The sequence below is a fragment of the Protopterus annectens genome, chromosome 1.part1 (genome assembly GCF_019279795.1).
Source record: "Protopterus annectens isolate FY-2018-M chromosome 1.part1, PAN1.0, whole genome shotgun sequence".
NCBI classification, from domain to species: Eukaryota; Metazoa; Chordata; order Ceratodontiformes; family Protopteridae; genus Protopterus; species Protopterus annectens.
Window position 1 is genome coordinate 1414423171 of NC_056726.1, and position 15890 is coordinate 1414439060.

The following is a 15890-nucleotide window of genomic DNA, read 5'->3' on the forward strand; positions in this document are numbered from 1 at the left end:
ACCAGGAAAGACATTACAGTAGGGGGTGTGCAGCAGTCTCCTATATTAGTGAGGACCAGATCCAGCATGATTGCACCCCTGGCTGGTGTATTGACTATCTGGTCCAGGGAGTTTGTGTTTACAAAATCCAGGAATCCGTGCATGTACAATTGGTGTTGTATAGGATTCCAAGTTAACAGTGGGGTACTTAAAGTCACCCATGAATTTGGTTTTGGGTTGGATGGTTAGTGTTTCTAATAAGTTTAAATACATGGTATGGGGTTCCTGGGTCATAGAGGGGAACCTATACCGTGCAAGGAAGTGGTACTTGACTTTACCTATGGTGATTTGAACATGGAGCAGCTCAAATGTATTGTCTTGTTTGATCAGCCTTGAAATATATTTATTTTTGATGTAAATAGAGACACTTCCACCTTTAGTCCCTGCCTGTGAAGTAGCTGGCCTAAATGTGTGAAAGGCATTATAACCTTATATATTTATGAGTCTGCTTTATTTTAATGAACTCCTTACACATGCAGCCTCATAGTCATTATAACTGGTTATTTATAATAGATGCTTCTAAGGCCTTCGATAGAATGAGTATGAAATTTTTACTCTCTATTCTACCTCTATTTAACTTTCCTACATCGTTCACAAAATTTATTGAGACCATTTACCACAAAGCCTATACAACACTACATATTAATAATGGTATATCTGAGAGGATTAACATAATTAATGGTACGAGACAAGGTTGCCCTCTCTCTCCTTTATTATTTAATCGATATATAGAGCCTCTCTTCCTTCTTATTAAACAAAAAACTCATCAGATCATCCCCAAGCTATTTAGAACTAGTATCCCCCTCTCGGCATTTGCGGATGATTTAAATATTTACCTCTCTTTACCAAATTTGGACTTAGAGAAAATCATGAAATCCATTAATATCTTCTCTAAATTTGCCAACTACAAAGTTAACAAAAACAAATCTCAAATTTTTCCGGTTAATATCACATCACCATATCCCCTAAATTTTTCCTCTGATGTTATTCCAGTTAATTCAAGTCTTCGTTACCTGGGGGTAACTTTCTCAACTGATCAATCTATTTCATATCAGGAGAACATTTCTTCTCTTTGGAAGGAGGTGCAATGGGATTTAAAGAGATGGTCTCAACTTAAGCTTCCCTTTATGGCACGTGCAACTATTATAAAAATGAATATCCTTCCCAGATTCTTGTATATTTTCAACTCGACTAATTCGATTATCCCTCTATACTTTTTCAATAAATTACACTCAACCTTCTCTAAGTTTATTTGGTCTCCTAAATCGGTGAGAATTTCGTATTCTAAACTTACTTACCCGAAGGATTTGGGTGGTATTTCTCTTCCTGACTTCAAACTTTACTATGATATTATTCAAAGTAGTAGAATTATTAAGATAGCAAACTATATTAATACCTCAGATGCCTGGCACCCTAACTGGGTATTACTTTACTTCAATTATATTAGATCCCTTAAATTCAATCCATCCGCCTTACCTTTCTTGAGCAAAGTTAGTCTAGACAAATATAAAATCTTTTATGGCCTGAAATATAACATTATCAGATTTCATAAACTATTGTCTTCGCTAAAACTTTTGCAGGCGTTCATTTCCCTCCAACCAATACATCTAAATCCCAATTTAACTCTAAATGGTAACTTGATAAATCTGGACAATTTCCCCCTTATTAAGGATAAGTGCATGGCAGACTTTTCTTAGTCAAACATCTGAAGTTATCCGAGATCAGGCAAACCTTTAATTTATCCAATAAATATACTTTAATAACTAGACAAATCTTTGAACTATTGAATCCATACTATGATCATCCTGACTTATCTAGAGAAAATATCGAAATTGCCAAGGTTATTTGGAAACTTCTTCTGCTAAAAAAGAAAATGACTTCCAATGTATATAAGTTATTAATCTCTATCAGATCTAACAATTTGCCAGTATTTTCTAAATTCTGGTCAGATAAGGACCAGTATAACTCCGCACTAATGAAAGAGGCTTTCAAATCAAGTATTAAATATATCCCTTTTAAAAAATTATTTTATACGCAACTCATGATCACCAATAATGCATATTTAACACCTGCAATCATTAATAAAATTCATCCCAACTCGTCTTCTCTGTGTCCATTTTGTAAGGATCAAGTAGCCGATATATATCACATTTTCTGGAGTTGCAAATGTGTGTACAGACTATGGTGTGCCCTTAAAGTTATTCTGGAGAAAATGGGATACGAAAAATCAACACTTTCTTGGCAATTTGCTTTATTACATATCCCTCCTGATAATATTACTAAAGCTCAGCTCAAGGTGGTGATTTCAATTGTCATATTTATCAAATATTATATCTCATTGCATTGGAAGTGCCAAGCCGCACTAACATGGGAAGGTCTAAAGGAATTGGTAATTAGGCATATTAGGGCACAAAAGTATCTCTTTTATAAAGGTAATCACAAGTTCTGTTCTGAAAATTTTTGGAATGTATTCTTTGATTGTCTTTTAACCTGAAACACTTTTCATTTTTGTATTATATCTCCTTAATGTATTATCTGTTGTATATATTGTGAATGATATGGGCAATGTATAGTTGTATATAGTTTTTGTTGATGTTTGTACAGTGTTCTTCTGTGGTTTGTATTGTTTGTCTATAAGATAATAAAATAAAAAGATTTTCAAAAAAAAAAATAACTGGTTAATTATTATTTATTTTTTGTTCTTTTTTCAAATGATACATGGATACTCTTTGTTTCTAGATATGACACAGATTTCACAAAAAAATACTTATACAGAAAGCCAAAAGTGGCTTGTAGGACATGGAGGATCCAAATTACACTCAGAAGGTAATTGCATCAGAAAGGTGCTTAGTTTTGAAGCACTTCATCAGTGCTGTTAAATACTAGTCTTTCAAATTAACAGTGATCAGTGGCCACCAAAGAGGAGTAACAGGAGAGTATTAAACACATAAACACTTCAGTTAATGCTTCCCATTACCATTCTTTGGTGGCCACTCTGTGTGAGGCAATGGTTAGTGTATTACAGCTTTCTAAAACTGTAAAACACTTACCCCAGATTCTCTATCATTCTGTGCGTGAGTAAGTTAGTCATGCACGGAAGAGGCCATTTAGAAGCATGACGGCAGTGCGCCATGTATAGCCCACTGCCCGAGCTCTTAATCTTACATGGAGCGTGTAAGAGTGCAGGGGGCATGTCTGAGAGCAGAGCTCTCAGATTATACACACCCCAGCAATGAAGAATGGCTGAAAGGCCAAATAAATGAGTGAGACCACTCACTGGTGTCTGCATTTCCCCAGCAACATTCCTCCATGTGTACAACAGCAATAGGAAATAAATGCAAATAAACAAACTCATTTTTTTTGTGTGAATCCCATTAAAGCTAACCGTAGGTGTGCGGGTTTGTCCATTGCTTAGCTACAGTTAATGCAGCTTAAATAGCAGAAAGAGGATAAAAAGCAAGATATATGCAAATGAAGCAGTACACTGATAGTGTAGTGGGCAGATCATTCACCTCACAAGCAGTCATTCCCAGTTCAAGTCCCGCTGCAGTACATTCCATTTTCCATTTCAAATCACTGTATGATCAATATGTTTAGTTGCATAACCTAATAAATAACATATATTTGTGAACTGGAGTACTGCATTTAATGCAGATGTGAGGTGTCAGTGTCATGATGTTGCAAAGTCCACAAATAATCGCATGTGCCCTATACAGTATCACAGATACAAATGGAAGGTAAACTGTGTAATGAATAACTCCATATATCTTGGAAATTCCCCACCTCCCCAAGAACCATCACACTGGTACTGTCTTAAATATAGCAGTAGTAAGCAGGAGTAAGAATATGTAAGTACTAGTAAGTTGTTTTAAGCCCATTTGCATGGGGGTAAGCAGTGCGCACACAGGTTAACCAATATAATAGCTAACTCTCTGTAAGCATATGTAACCGGAGGTTAGCATTGCTTTTCCTCACGCAAAGCCACGCAAACCTGCTTACAACTTCTCAAAAGTGCCTAACTCACTTAGTATGCATCAGCCACTGTTCTGGGCAGGAAAAAATAACCAGCCTTTGCAGGATGTAAACCCAGGACCTTGTATACTACAGTCACAGTAGTTAACCACTAAGCCATCACAGCAGTACATAAGATTGAGGTTTCACCAAACAAATCCTCACTATAAGAAAATCAAACTGAACATGTGAAAGGAATCTATATACATTTTTAAGTTGTACATCCTACCTCAGGACATAAATATGTGAACTGGAGTACTGCATTAAGCCTAAGTGTTGAAATCCCCTAATAAACACAAAGACCCTATACAGTGTACGTACACATGAATCATGGATACCAAACACATGTATAACATATAATAAATAATAAATCAATCCCAAAATGCAAATTAAATATTAAGCAACACTAAACATTGCACAGCTTAGCTTACTAGGTGTAAGCAATGTGTAGGCCAGCTGACTCAGTCTGCCCATTGGTATACCCCGTTAAGCAATGCCAACATTAGGTAAACAGGTTTGCCCATAGCTTAGTCTTTTCAAAACCAGCCAATTATGGAGAAGTGTTGGAAATTGGCAGTATTTAAACCCCACAGGTGGTAATACTTCCCATAACTGGTTGCAGCTCCCTCCTGCAGACAGAATGGCAGGAGGTGGTGAAGGCACTCAGTTTAGAGCACAGTGCTGGGGCATCCAGGAGACCAGATTCATGGTATAGCTCCTGATAAAACACCATGAGGAGAGGCTACTCTCAGTATAAAGCAGAGGCCTGGGACAGTCTCGCCTGTGACCTTAGTAGTTTGACAGGTATCCCCTGAACTGGTGAGCAGGTCAGGCATCACCATGCTGACCTGAAGTGGCGTAAGAGGGATCTATTGGACCAGTGGATCCAAGAACCCAGTCAGATGCCTGATGCCCCAGCACTAAGTACCCAAACCATTAACTAGTTAATAATTGCCTAGCTTGTGTATACTATGGATAGGTATGGCTAAATATCATTGTATTTCTCCCTACAGCTACAGATATGCGGGTTGCGAACCAGCAAGCCCATGCTGCTTGGTTGAAAAGGCTGTGTCGCGAGGCAGGTTAGTAATAATCTTGCATGTACTGTCATAACAAATAAATATAAGAGTCTTAGAAAGTGTTGTACCAGTATAAAAATGTATTGTGCAAGGGATGTACTGAATAAACTAGACAATATGGCAGGAAGAGTGTCATATAGGTTGTATGTCAATAAAGGTGTAATATCCTGTGAATAAAGGTATAACCTCTGGAGTGCTTGTGTTTACTCTGCATGCATATGTTAGTGTAGTGTTGCATTCTCTAAATAGTACTTTTGTATGATGCAGTGTTACCCACACTGTGATAAGCAGATAAAATATGTGTAGGAAGTTCTGTATAACAATGTGGTAAGTCCCAAGAGGTTGGATTGTACAACCGAGGGAGACTTAGAAAACATTGGAAAGCTTCACACCAATTCCCTGATAGCATACTGTACTGTGATGTCAACTGTAATATTCTTAGCACACAGCAGGGGTTAGAATCCCAGGAGTGGTAGTAAGCTGTATGCATAATCATACCCCACAACTGTACAGAATTTGTCATAATGTTCAGATAGTAAGCTGTACGCATAATTAGACCAAACAACTGTACAGACTTTGCTAGAATGTTCAGATAGTAAGCTGTAAGCATAATCATTACCATCAACTGTTCAGAATGATTCAGAATGTTACGATACTAAACTGTATACATATTCCTACCCCTAACTGTTCAGATCTGTCCAGCATGTCCAGATAAATGGCCCAAATCAGCTGCCTGGTACCCTGTCTCCCTGACAAATCAGTCCGATGATCCAAGGCATGTAGGCAGCTTTTAATGACATATAACTGATAGTCAGACCTGTAAATATTCAGGAAATGTAAATTAACACAAACCTGTCATCATAGCATCTCACCGAAAGTGTATGACAGCAATGCTCCCAAAATGTCCCATTAACACATGCATCTTGTCAGGCCTTGACCAGAGTGTGTTCAATAACAGACTGATAGGCATTTGCATAACATCAACATGGAATGTGGGAGTATGTGTATCAACTGTCAGGTAGTGATAACAAATATATTCCCCGCAGGTATCCCAGGTAAGAGGTGCAGACCGTAGGTACAACACAGTTAACCGATATACTTGTCTACAAGCATGGAATGTGGGAGAATGTGTAGAAATCATCAGGTAGTGTTAACAAAGATTTCCTCCACAGCTATACCAGGTAAGAGGTGTAGACTGTAGGTAAAACACAGTTCACTTAGATAGGAATCTACAAACATATCATAGTATAAAACAAGGCCATTGGGTAGTATAATAATACATGTAATGGAGAGATAACTGCAGTGACTAAGGATGTTGTGAAACATACAGGTATATATTAGTTGTTCACTGACCTCTCTCTCTCAACCCTACCATATCTGCAACAATGAACTAAAAACACACCTCTATGGGTATGTGTACACTCAAACCTTCTGTTTGGACATATGTCCTATTGCGTTATAAATATTCACATTTGTTTCTATGCATGTGCCATGTTGAAATACACCCATATTGGTGGCCTGTTTCCATCAATGAAACCTGCATGCTGTTGTAATGGCCACTGTTGTGCCATATATGCATGTGTTCTGCTTGCACTGCAACTGTTCAAAATCTGTTGTATTGGGTTAATGGGAATATCTATGCATGCTGTTATAACCAATCCCAAATGCTGTTGACTATTACTAACCCATATCTGTTTTAAAACTGCAACACCATAGCCCATATGGGATGGCCGATCCCAGCGGACCCACCTGTTCCATCTCAGATGGCCATGGCACCAGGCACCAGGCACCAGCATGTCTGGGGCCCAGTCTGTGACCTCCCTGTATGTTGACCCTGCACCACCTTTGGGTGGAACTGCCACAGAGGATGGGGCTCAGCTCCCCCCAGAAGTGGGGGCAGACAGAAACCAGTCACCTTCAGTCAGGTCCAGGCTGTGGTGCATAAGGAGCTCCAAAAGGAGTTCGGAGATGAACTACGCCAGCTTGTGGGCCAAGTGATGCATTTAGAGGGTGACCCTGCTCCTCCTGCCCAGGTCCCAGCACAGCCACCTTTGGGGCCATGAAGGTGCAGTGGTGATTGCCCATGGGTGGGGACCTCAGTCCCACTGTTTCCATCTGGGGGCTCATGGGCTTGTGACTTCTAAACACCCCTCCCCATCCAAGATGTTTACCCCCCCAAAATGTGCCATATACCACACCTGTATGCTGTCTTGTCTGTCATCCTACCCAAACTATCCTCCCCAAGTATACCTACTATCCTTCCCCAACATTTCACTCTCACCTTAATAAAAAAAGGGCATTCTGTACCCAAAAAAAAATCTTTCCCCATACATAGCTATCCATTTCACACACGTGTCCACTGGACACATATAATCTGGTCTAATTGGCTTCACAACATGTTATTGTTGTCCTCACCCCTCTCTCAGGGGTTTGAGTGTCCAAATCTTCCTCCAAATTCAGTGTATATGCACAGCTGCTGCTTTAGAAGAAATCCGCAGCTATGGACCTTCCTTACACCCTTCCTGCACATCCCTAGCTATTTTCCCTACTGTCTTTCCCTCTTTGTGCCCCTTTTTCACCACTTTCCTATGAACCATTTTTTCTTTTCTTTTAAAGAAATTAGCACGGGGTAAGTGGGAGTAAGCACTTTTAAGCAGCAGTAAGCAGGTTTAAGCCTGTTTGCACGGGGGTAAGCAATGCCTACACAGATTAAGCAATTTAGAAGCTAACTGAGTGTAAAAAACTGTAACTGGAAGTTAGCACTGCTTACCGTTGCGCAAACCCGTTCACAACTGCTTAAAAGTGCCTTAATCACTCCATATCCAATGGCCCTTATTCTGCCCCGCAACAAAATAAACAGCCTCTGCAAGGCTCAAACCCAGGAGCCTGCAGACCATAGCCAACGTGGCTTACTGCTAAGCCATGGCAGATATAAAAACCATGCTGTTTTCACAAGCATATCATCCAGCCCAGTCATTTAACAGTATAGGAAATGTATTTCAACATGAAGATGTATGCGCGTGTGTGTATATATATTAATATCTAAATAGATATAACAATGGTCTGCAGTGTGGCTCTGGGGTGTAGTGTCTGGATTTGCCCACACAGCTGGGTAGTGTAGTCATCATCCAGTCACTTGGGTAAGTATTGTATGTGGGCATTGCTGTACATTGCTTGCCATGTATGTGTTCCTTAGTCCATGACATGGACGCTGTCTGGGATTTGCACACCTCCCGCATGAATGTACAGTGACATGTGGAACTGTACCTGGGGTGTCTGGCCCATGTTTCGTACACAGTTTGTTATCATCAGATGTGCCAGTCCTGCCCTCATGTGATGGGGACTGCTAATGGACAGCAGGTTGACCCTGCACCTGCATTGATAGCATGATACAGGTATTCCCTGGTGTCAGTGGCATCTGTCCATACAGAGCATGTGTTTCAGGCATGGTATGTCCTTTGTGGGTCACATGTGATGGCACCACAGGTGTCGCAGGTTTCCAGTGGAGAACATAGGGAAGGACCACTGTCTGCATGTACGTGCCTATTGGACTGATGGACAGGATGCCCTGCCCTCTGTAGCCCACTGCAATCACACCATGGACACTATCAGTGGGCAATATGCAGGGTACTACCAACATAGGGGCTGTTGCCTAGGCAAGTGTGTGTGCGTGTGTGTGTGTGTGTGTGTGTGTGTGTGTGTGTGTGTGTGTGTGTGTATGACACATGGGTTGTGGGTGTTCTTTGGCTATTACAAGGGTTGCTAACTTTGTTTGCCTGGCCTGGATGTCACATGTAGGGGTATGAATTTGCAACCCAGCCTCTCACCTATTTCACATCTCTTATCCCTGTATGGTGTATATTGTGATATATACTAGAGCCACCATATAAGAAATTTACAAAACCTACTCAACATTGAGGCCAGTTGTTACACACTCACAACCACCTCCACAGAGGATAGGAATGACAACCACAAAAAGACACACATACCTGTCATGTCTGGGTTTAGAACTCCTATCAAACTAGTCAATTATACTACAGCACTACGCAGTTATAGGACATGCAACAAATATTACTGGAGCATGCCTTCCCCAAATGTATATTTCACAGTGAATGACATCAGCAGGATTGCCAAAGTAGGGCATTTGAATTGTAGTGAGTGTGACTAGCCTAAAATGCCTTAATTAGTCCATATGCATCAGCCTCTGTTCTGGCCAGAACAAAAATAACCAGCCTTTCCAGGTCGTGAACCCAGGATCCTGTATACTACAGTCACAGTAGTTAACCACTAAGCCATCACAGCAGTACTTGAGCCTGAGATTTCACCAAAATAATCCCACCATAGGAAAATCAAACTGAACATGTGAAAGGAATGTATATACAGTCATCTGTAAAAACTTCTCCAAAGCCAACTTCATGCTACTCAAGTCAGAAGTAACAAAGTTTGTGACACACATGGAGACAGGAGCTGAAAGTTCAACTGCTGAGTCCTACACTAAGGCACTGTTTGAGCACATCCACTTGAGCTTGATTCGTGCCATCCCACATAGAACCATGACACTCTCCTCCAAAAAAAGGAAGCCAGTCTGGTGGTCCCCTGCTATAAACAGATTACACAAGAGAAGGTAGAAACCTTTGAAGAAAAAAGGATAATCCAAGGATGCAAACAACTCCCTTACCAGCCTCTGTAAGAAGCTGAGATCCCTCATGAAATCCTCCAAAGCTGGTTAAATAACTAAAATTGCCAGAGATTCCAAAGACAACCACAAAGCATTCTATAGTTATGTCCAGAATCTAAATGGCAATGCTCAGAAGTACTCTGAGCTACAACAGAATGGCATTACATAGACTGATCCCAAGGATTTTGCCAATATCCTGGCAAATTGATTTAGTGCCACATTCATCCCCCTCTCACCCCCTAAAGGCCTCACATCAATACCAAAAGATTTCCAACTTCCAGTAATCATGGCCACACAGGTAGAAACCGCACTCTCCCCAGCTAAGAATACAGCATCCATGGGACCAGATGACATCCTGGGCTGTGTACTACATGAACTACAAAATGAAATGGCAACTCACCTAACTGTCATGTTTAATCATGGCCTCACATCAGGCTTGGTGCCCACTGAGTGGTGAACAGCTGCAGTTATCCCACTCCACAAGGGGGGATCCACCTTGGATCCCAGGAACTACTGGCGCATCAGTCTGATGAGCCTGATCTGCAAGGGCATGGAATGCATTATCATGGAATTTATGAACGCAGACATTGGCAACCCTCAGACACTGGAACCCACCCAGATTGGGCTGATGGAGGGCCAGTCTTGTCTCTTGAAACTGATTGACTTCTATGAATCAGTCTCCAGAACTGTTGAAGAGGGTAAGGCGGTCTACACAGCCTATGTGGACCTCACCAAGCCCTTCAACACCATCCCCCAGTCTGGAAACATAGATTAACGGACTAAGCTGGACATAAATCCCTATGCCACTCAATGGTTTGCCACATGGCTTACTGACAGAACCCAGACTGTAGGAGTAGCTGACTCCAAATCCAGTTCCAGAAAAGTGACAAGTGGAGTACCTCAGGGTTCAGTCCTGGGACCACTGTTGTTTGGCATCTACATCTCTGAAGTACGACCAACAGTACAGGACTCTGGCTAATAAAGTTAACAGATGACTTGCACACTGGGAGTCATTATTGATTCCCCAGATGCTGTGAATATTCTACAAAAGTTCCTTACAGACACAGATGCTTTGTGCCTGAGCCATAGGCTCCAGCTTAATGCCGTGAAATGTATAGTTATCCTCTTTGTGCAATACCATGTACCCATGAAATACCACATAGGTGGCAGTACATTAAACACCAAAAGTGTGATGGTAGGCGTAGGGACACAGGAGGACAGTGGTCTCACCTTCAATAACAACAATGGCACAAAAGTGGAGACATCTTTCTAGGTGTCACACCTCATCACTAAGGGCTTTTCATACAGAATAAGGGAGGTAATTATCCCACTGTACTCATCCCTCATTACACCCATTATAGTGTACAACAGCCCATTTGGTATGCACCTCACGAGACATCTGCAACAGCTGGAAAGATCAATGTAGCTGTGTTGTGGAGGGTCCTAGAGTCACGAACCGCATGTGCTGGATATTGGATTGCACAGTATAACTGTTTCCTGCCATCACTCCACTGCTGTTGTGTCCCCCACACATACCTGGGGGGGGGGGGGCTAGGTCCATATACATGTGGTCTTCACATACACAATACATGTGTGCCCTTATGCACTCCAGAGGCCTGTGTATGTCACAGTGGTACATGCACCAGTATTACTGAGTCTAGGGGGGACGCATCATAACTAACCTAGGCTGTTACAACATGTGTAGGTATCAGAGGTAAGCTGCCTTAAGGTATCTGGATGTACATTACCATACAATCTACCTTGAGTAAATGCAGGCCTACTGCCCCCTGCCATACAGACTGTTCTGTTTGTCAGTGTGACTGTTCTGTTTGTTAGTGTGATTGTGATGGTGTCAGTTATGCCTTGTTATGTAACAGACACATCCCATTGTATCAGCTGTGGTCTTTACCCCCTAGAGATTGTGTACAGAGTGTAGGTAGAGGCTGCTGAATTATACATCTGCATTATGCAAGCCCAAACACTCTAGCCCAAAGGTTCCTGGAGTTCATAAACTCAAATGCCATGGAACAACTAGTCACCATCCCCACAAGAGGAGAAAACATACCTGATCTCATCATCACGAACATGGGATCACAATGTTCAACACCGGAAGTATACCCCTCACTGGTGAGATCAGATCATAAACTAATCTCGCTGGAGGTCCTCATCCCACCCCCACCTGAAATAAAAAAGACCACAGTGAAAAACTTCTCAAAAGCCGACTTCACACTTCTAAAAACTAGTGTGGTCTCCTTTAAGGCCCCTAAGCCAGTGGTAAACATTACTCAAACCACTGAATCACTTACAAATGCCTTCTACCAGCACCTACAGGACTGCATGGATCAGACAATCCCAAACAAAACTAAGACTCTTTGTACCAAAGGCAAGCGACCAGTCTGGTGGACCCCAGCCATAAACAAGCTCTACAACAAAAGGAGGAAGCTACTACAAGATAGAGCAAAATCCTTGAAAGGTAAGACACCTTTGATCATTATAAGTAAAAAACTAAGAGCTCTCATAAAATCATCCAAGGCAAATTTTGAGAGAAAAATCGCCAAGGACTCAAAAGACAATCATAAGGCCTTCTTTAGCTATGTTAGAAACCTAGGAGGAAACTCCCAGATATGCTCAGAATTAGTTCAAAATGATGTGAAGATTACTGAACCTACACACATTGCGAACATACTGGCTGACAGGTTCAGTGAAAACTCCCCCCCCCCCAAAAGGAGAGATATCTATACCAGGGGATTGTAGCCCCCCCAAACATCTCCAACGCCCAAGTGAGAACTGCTCTCTCCAAGGCAAAAAACACAGCATCCATGGGACCGAATGGTGCCCCCGGCTGTGTGCTCCACGAACTCAATGAGGAATTAAACCCACAGTTAGGACAGCTGTTTAATCTTAGCCTCACCTCAGGATACGTACCCAAGGAGTGGCGCACGGTGACTGTGGTCCCACTTCACAAGGGCGGTGCCTCCACCGACCCTGGAAATTACCGTCCCATTAGCTTGACAAGCCTTATCTGCAAAGCCATGGAGAGGATCATAATGGAACTCATAAATAAAGACATAGGGAACTTGCAGACTTTGGATCCAACCCAGTTTGGCTTTGTCAAAGGCAGATCATGCCTTTTAAACTTGGTTGATTTTTTCGAAACAGTCACCAAGGCCATTGATGAGGGCAAGGCAGTCCATACAGCCTACCTCGACCTGGCAAAGGCTTTCGACACAATACCCCACTCAGGTATCATTGAAAAACTCATCAGCTTGAATGTAAACCCACACATCACAAGATGGGTTGCAAACTGGCTAAGTGACAGAACCCACAGGGTCAGAGTTGCTGGTGCCATGTCAGACTCAAAGCCTGTCACAAGTGGTGTCCCACAGGGCTCAGTCCTGGGACCACTCTTGTTCGGCATCTACTTTTCTGAAGTACAAGCAAACACAAGAGGGTTATGGCTGACAAAGTTTGCAGATGACTGCAAACTGGGCGCCATAGTCAAAAACACATCTGACACAGATTTCCTTCAGAAGGGCCTCACAGAAATGGATAACTGGTGCCAGAGCCATGGCCTAAAGTTAAACGCCAAGAAATGCATAGTCATACCCTTTGGGAAAAACAAGGTTACCCCTAGCTACCATATAGGTGGCAATCCACTGAGCACAGAAGAAGTCATCAGGGATCTGGGGACCCAGGTTGACAGTAACCTATCGTTTGACACTCATGTTGCCAAAGTAGTTAGAAAAACCTTCTACATTGCCCACCTGATCATGAAGGGATTCACATCTAGGGAGGTCATCGTCCCCCTGTACTCATCACTCATTAGACCTATGATTGAGTACAATGCCCCATTCAGAATGTATCTGACCCGACACCTGCAGCAGCTGGAAAGGCCCCAAAAGTTCCTCATCAAAAGGATAAAGGGTCTCAAAAATATGTCTTATGCTGCCCGACTGAAAGAACTCCAGCTCTATTCAGTCGCATACCGCTTGCTCAGAGGTGACCTGTGCCTGACATATAAGGCCATGTCAAACCCAGATTTGATGAATATGCTTCACCTCAAAAAAATCTAGATCCCTCAGAACCACAAGGGCGGAGACTTAAACCTTGACACGGTTATTAATAGAACGTGCTGGAGGGACAGATTCATCACCCAGAGACTCCCTATGCTGTGGAACAAAATCCCGGTACATGTGAGGCAGAGCACCTCGCTTGCCTTGTTCAAGAGGAATCTTGACCAATGGATGGGAGATCGCAGATATACCCCAGGGATTACTTCAGTGTCACTGCTTGACAGAGGCACAGCAAAATAATAGGCATAGTCTTCTTCAAACTAAAGGGGTGGCGAAAGCCACATAACTATGGGCTAGGCTTATAAATTCCCTTGGGCAGATAGCCTAGTATGAACCTATGAACCTATGAACCTATGTACTGTTGATTGTTTGGTATCCTGTGGCACAGTCTGTCTTTACTATTGTATTACTTGAAGACCTCGGCCTGGACAGCAACATATGTCAACCTTTCCAGACTACTGTATTAGTATAACTGTTTCACAGTGGCATTACTTGGTTCATATGGATGTCAGTATCTAAGCAGCTATATGACATGGCATATACAACTGTAATAGGACACAAATAAAGCTTTCCCATGTATGCAAACCTGTGTGTGGTGATATATCGTTTGACCTGTCTGTGGGTATATGTAGCAGGCAATGATTGTCATTTGCATGGGTGACTCATACAGTGTCCGGATGGTAAGGTGGTAACTGTAGACATAGTGGCTGTTCCATATTGCATGCACCTTCTACCTATGTATCTTCCTATGCATATCTGTGCGTGTGTATGTGTAGTTACATATATATCTATGTAAGCATTGCTGACTTTCGGCTACAGTTTCTTACACTCAATTAGCTTTTAAATTACTTAATCTGTGTAGGCATTGCTTACCCCTGCACAAACAGGCTTAATCCTGCTTACTGCTGCTTAAACTTGCTTACTCCTCTTACCCCCGCACTAATTTCTTTAAAAGAAAAGAAAAAATGGTTGATAGGAAAGGGGTGAAAAAGGGGCACAAAGAGGAAAAGACAGCAGGGAAAATGGCTAGGGATGTGCAGGAAGGGTGTAGGGAAGGTCCATAGCTGTGGATTTCTTCTACAGCAACAGCTGTGCATATACACTGAATTTGGAGGTAGATTTGGAAACTTGAGAGAGGGATGAGGACAACAATAACATGTTGTGAAGCCAATTAGACCACATTATATGTGTACAGTGGACACATGCAAAATGGGCAGCTATGTATGGGGCGAGATTTTCTTTGGGTACAGATTGCCCTTTTTTTTGTTTATTAAGGTGAGAGTGGAATGTTGGGGAAGGATAGTAGGTATACTTGGGGAGGATAGGTTGGATAGGATGACAGATGAGACAGACAAGACAGCATACAGTGGTGGTATATGACACATGTGGGGGGTAAACATCTTGGACGGGGAGGGGTGTTTGGAAGTCACATGCCCATGATTCCCTAGATGGAAACCCTGGGACTGAGGTCCACACCCATGGCCAGTTACCACTGCACTGTCACAGTCCCGAAGGTGGCTGTGATGGGGTTTGGGTAAGGGTGGAACACTGCACCATCACAGTCCCGCAGGTGGCTGTGATGGGGTTTGGGTAAGAGTGCAGGCTGAGCCCCTAATTGTGCCACGCAGCCCTCTAGCTGGCATAGCTGGTCTCCAAACTCTTTGTGGAGCTCACTACTCATCACAGCCCAGAACTGATGGTGGCTGACATGTTCCTCTCTGCACCCACTTGTAGGGGGGGCAAGCTCCAGCCCCTGCGGTGGTTCCACCCGAAGGTGGTGCTGTGCTATCAGATGAGGAGGTCTCAGGCTGGACCCCAGATGTGCTGGTGCCCAGTGACATGCCCAGCTGAGATGGGACAGGTGGGTACGCTGGGACCGGGCTTCCCATACGGGCTATGGTGTTGCAGTTTTAAGACAGATATGGGTTGGTACAACTCAACAGCATTCAGGATTACTTATGACAACATGAATAGTTGTTCCTATTAACCCAGGAAACCAAATCTGGAACA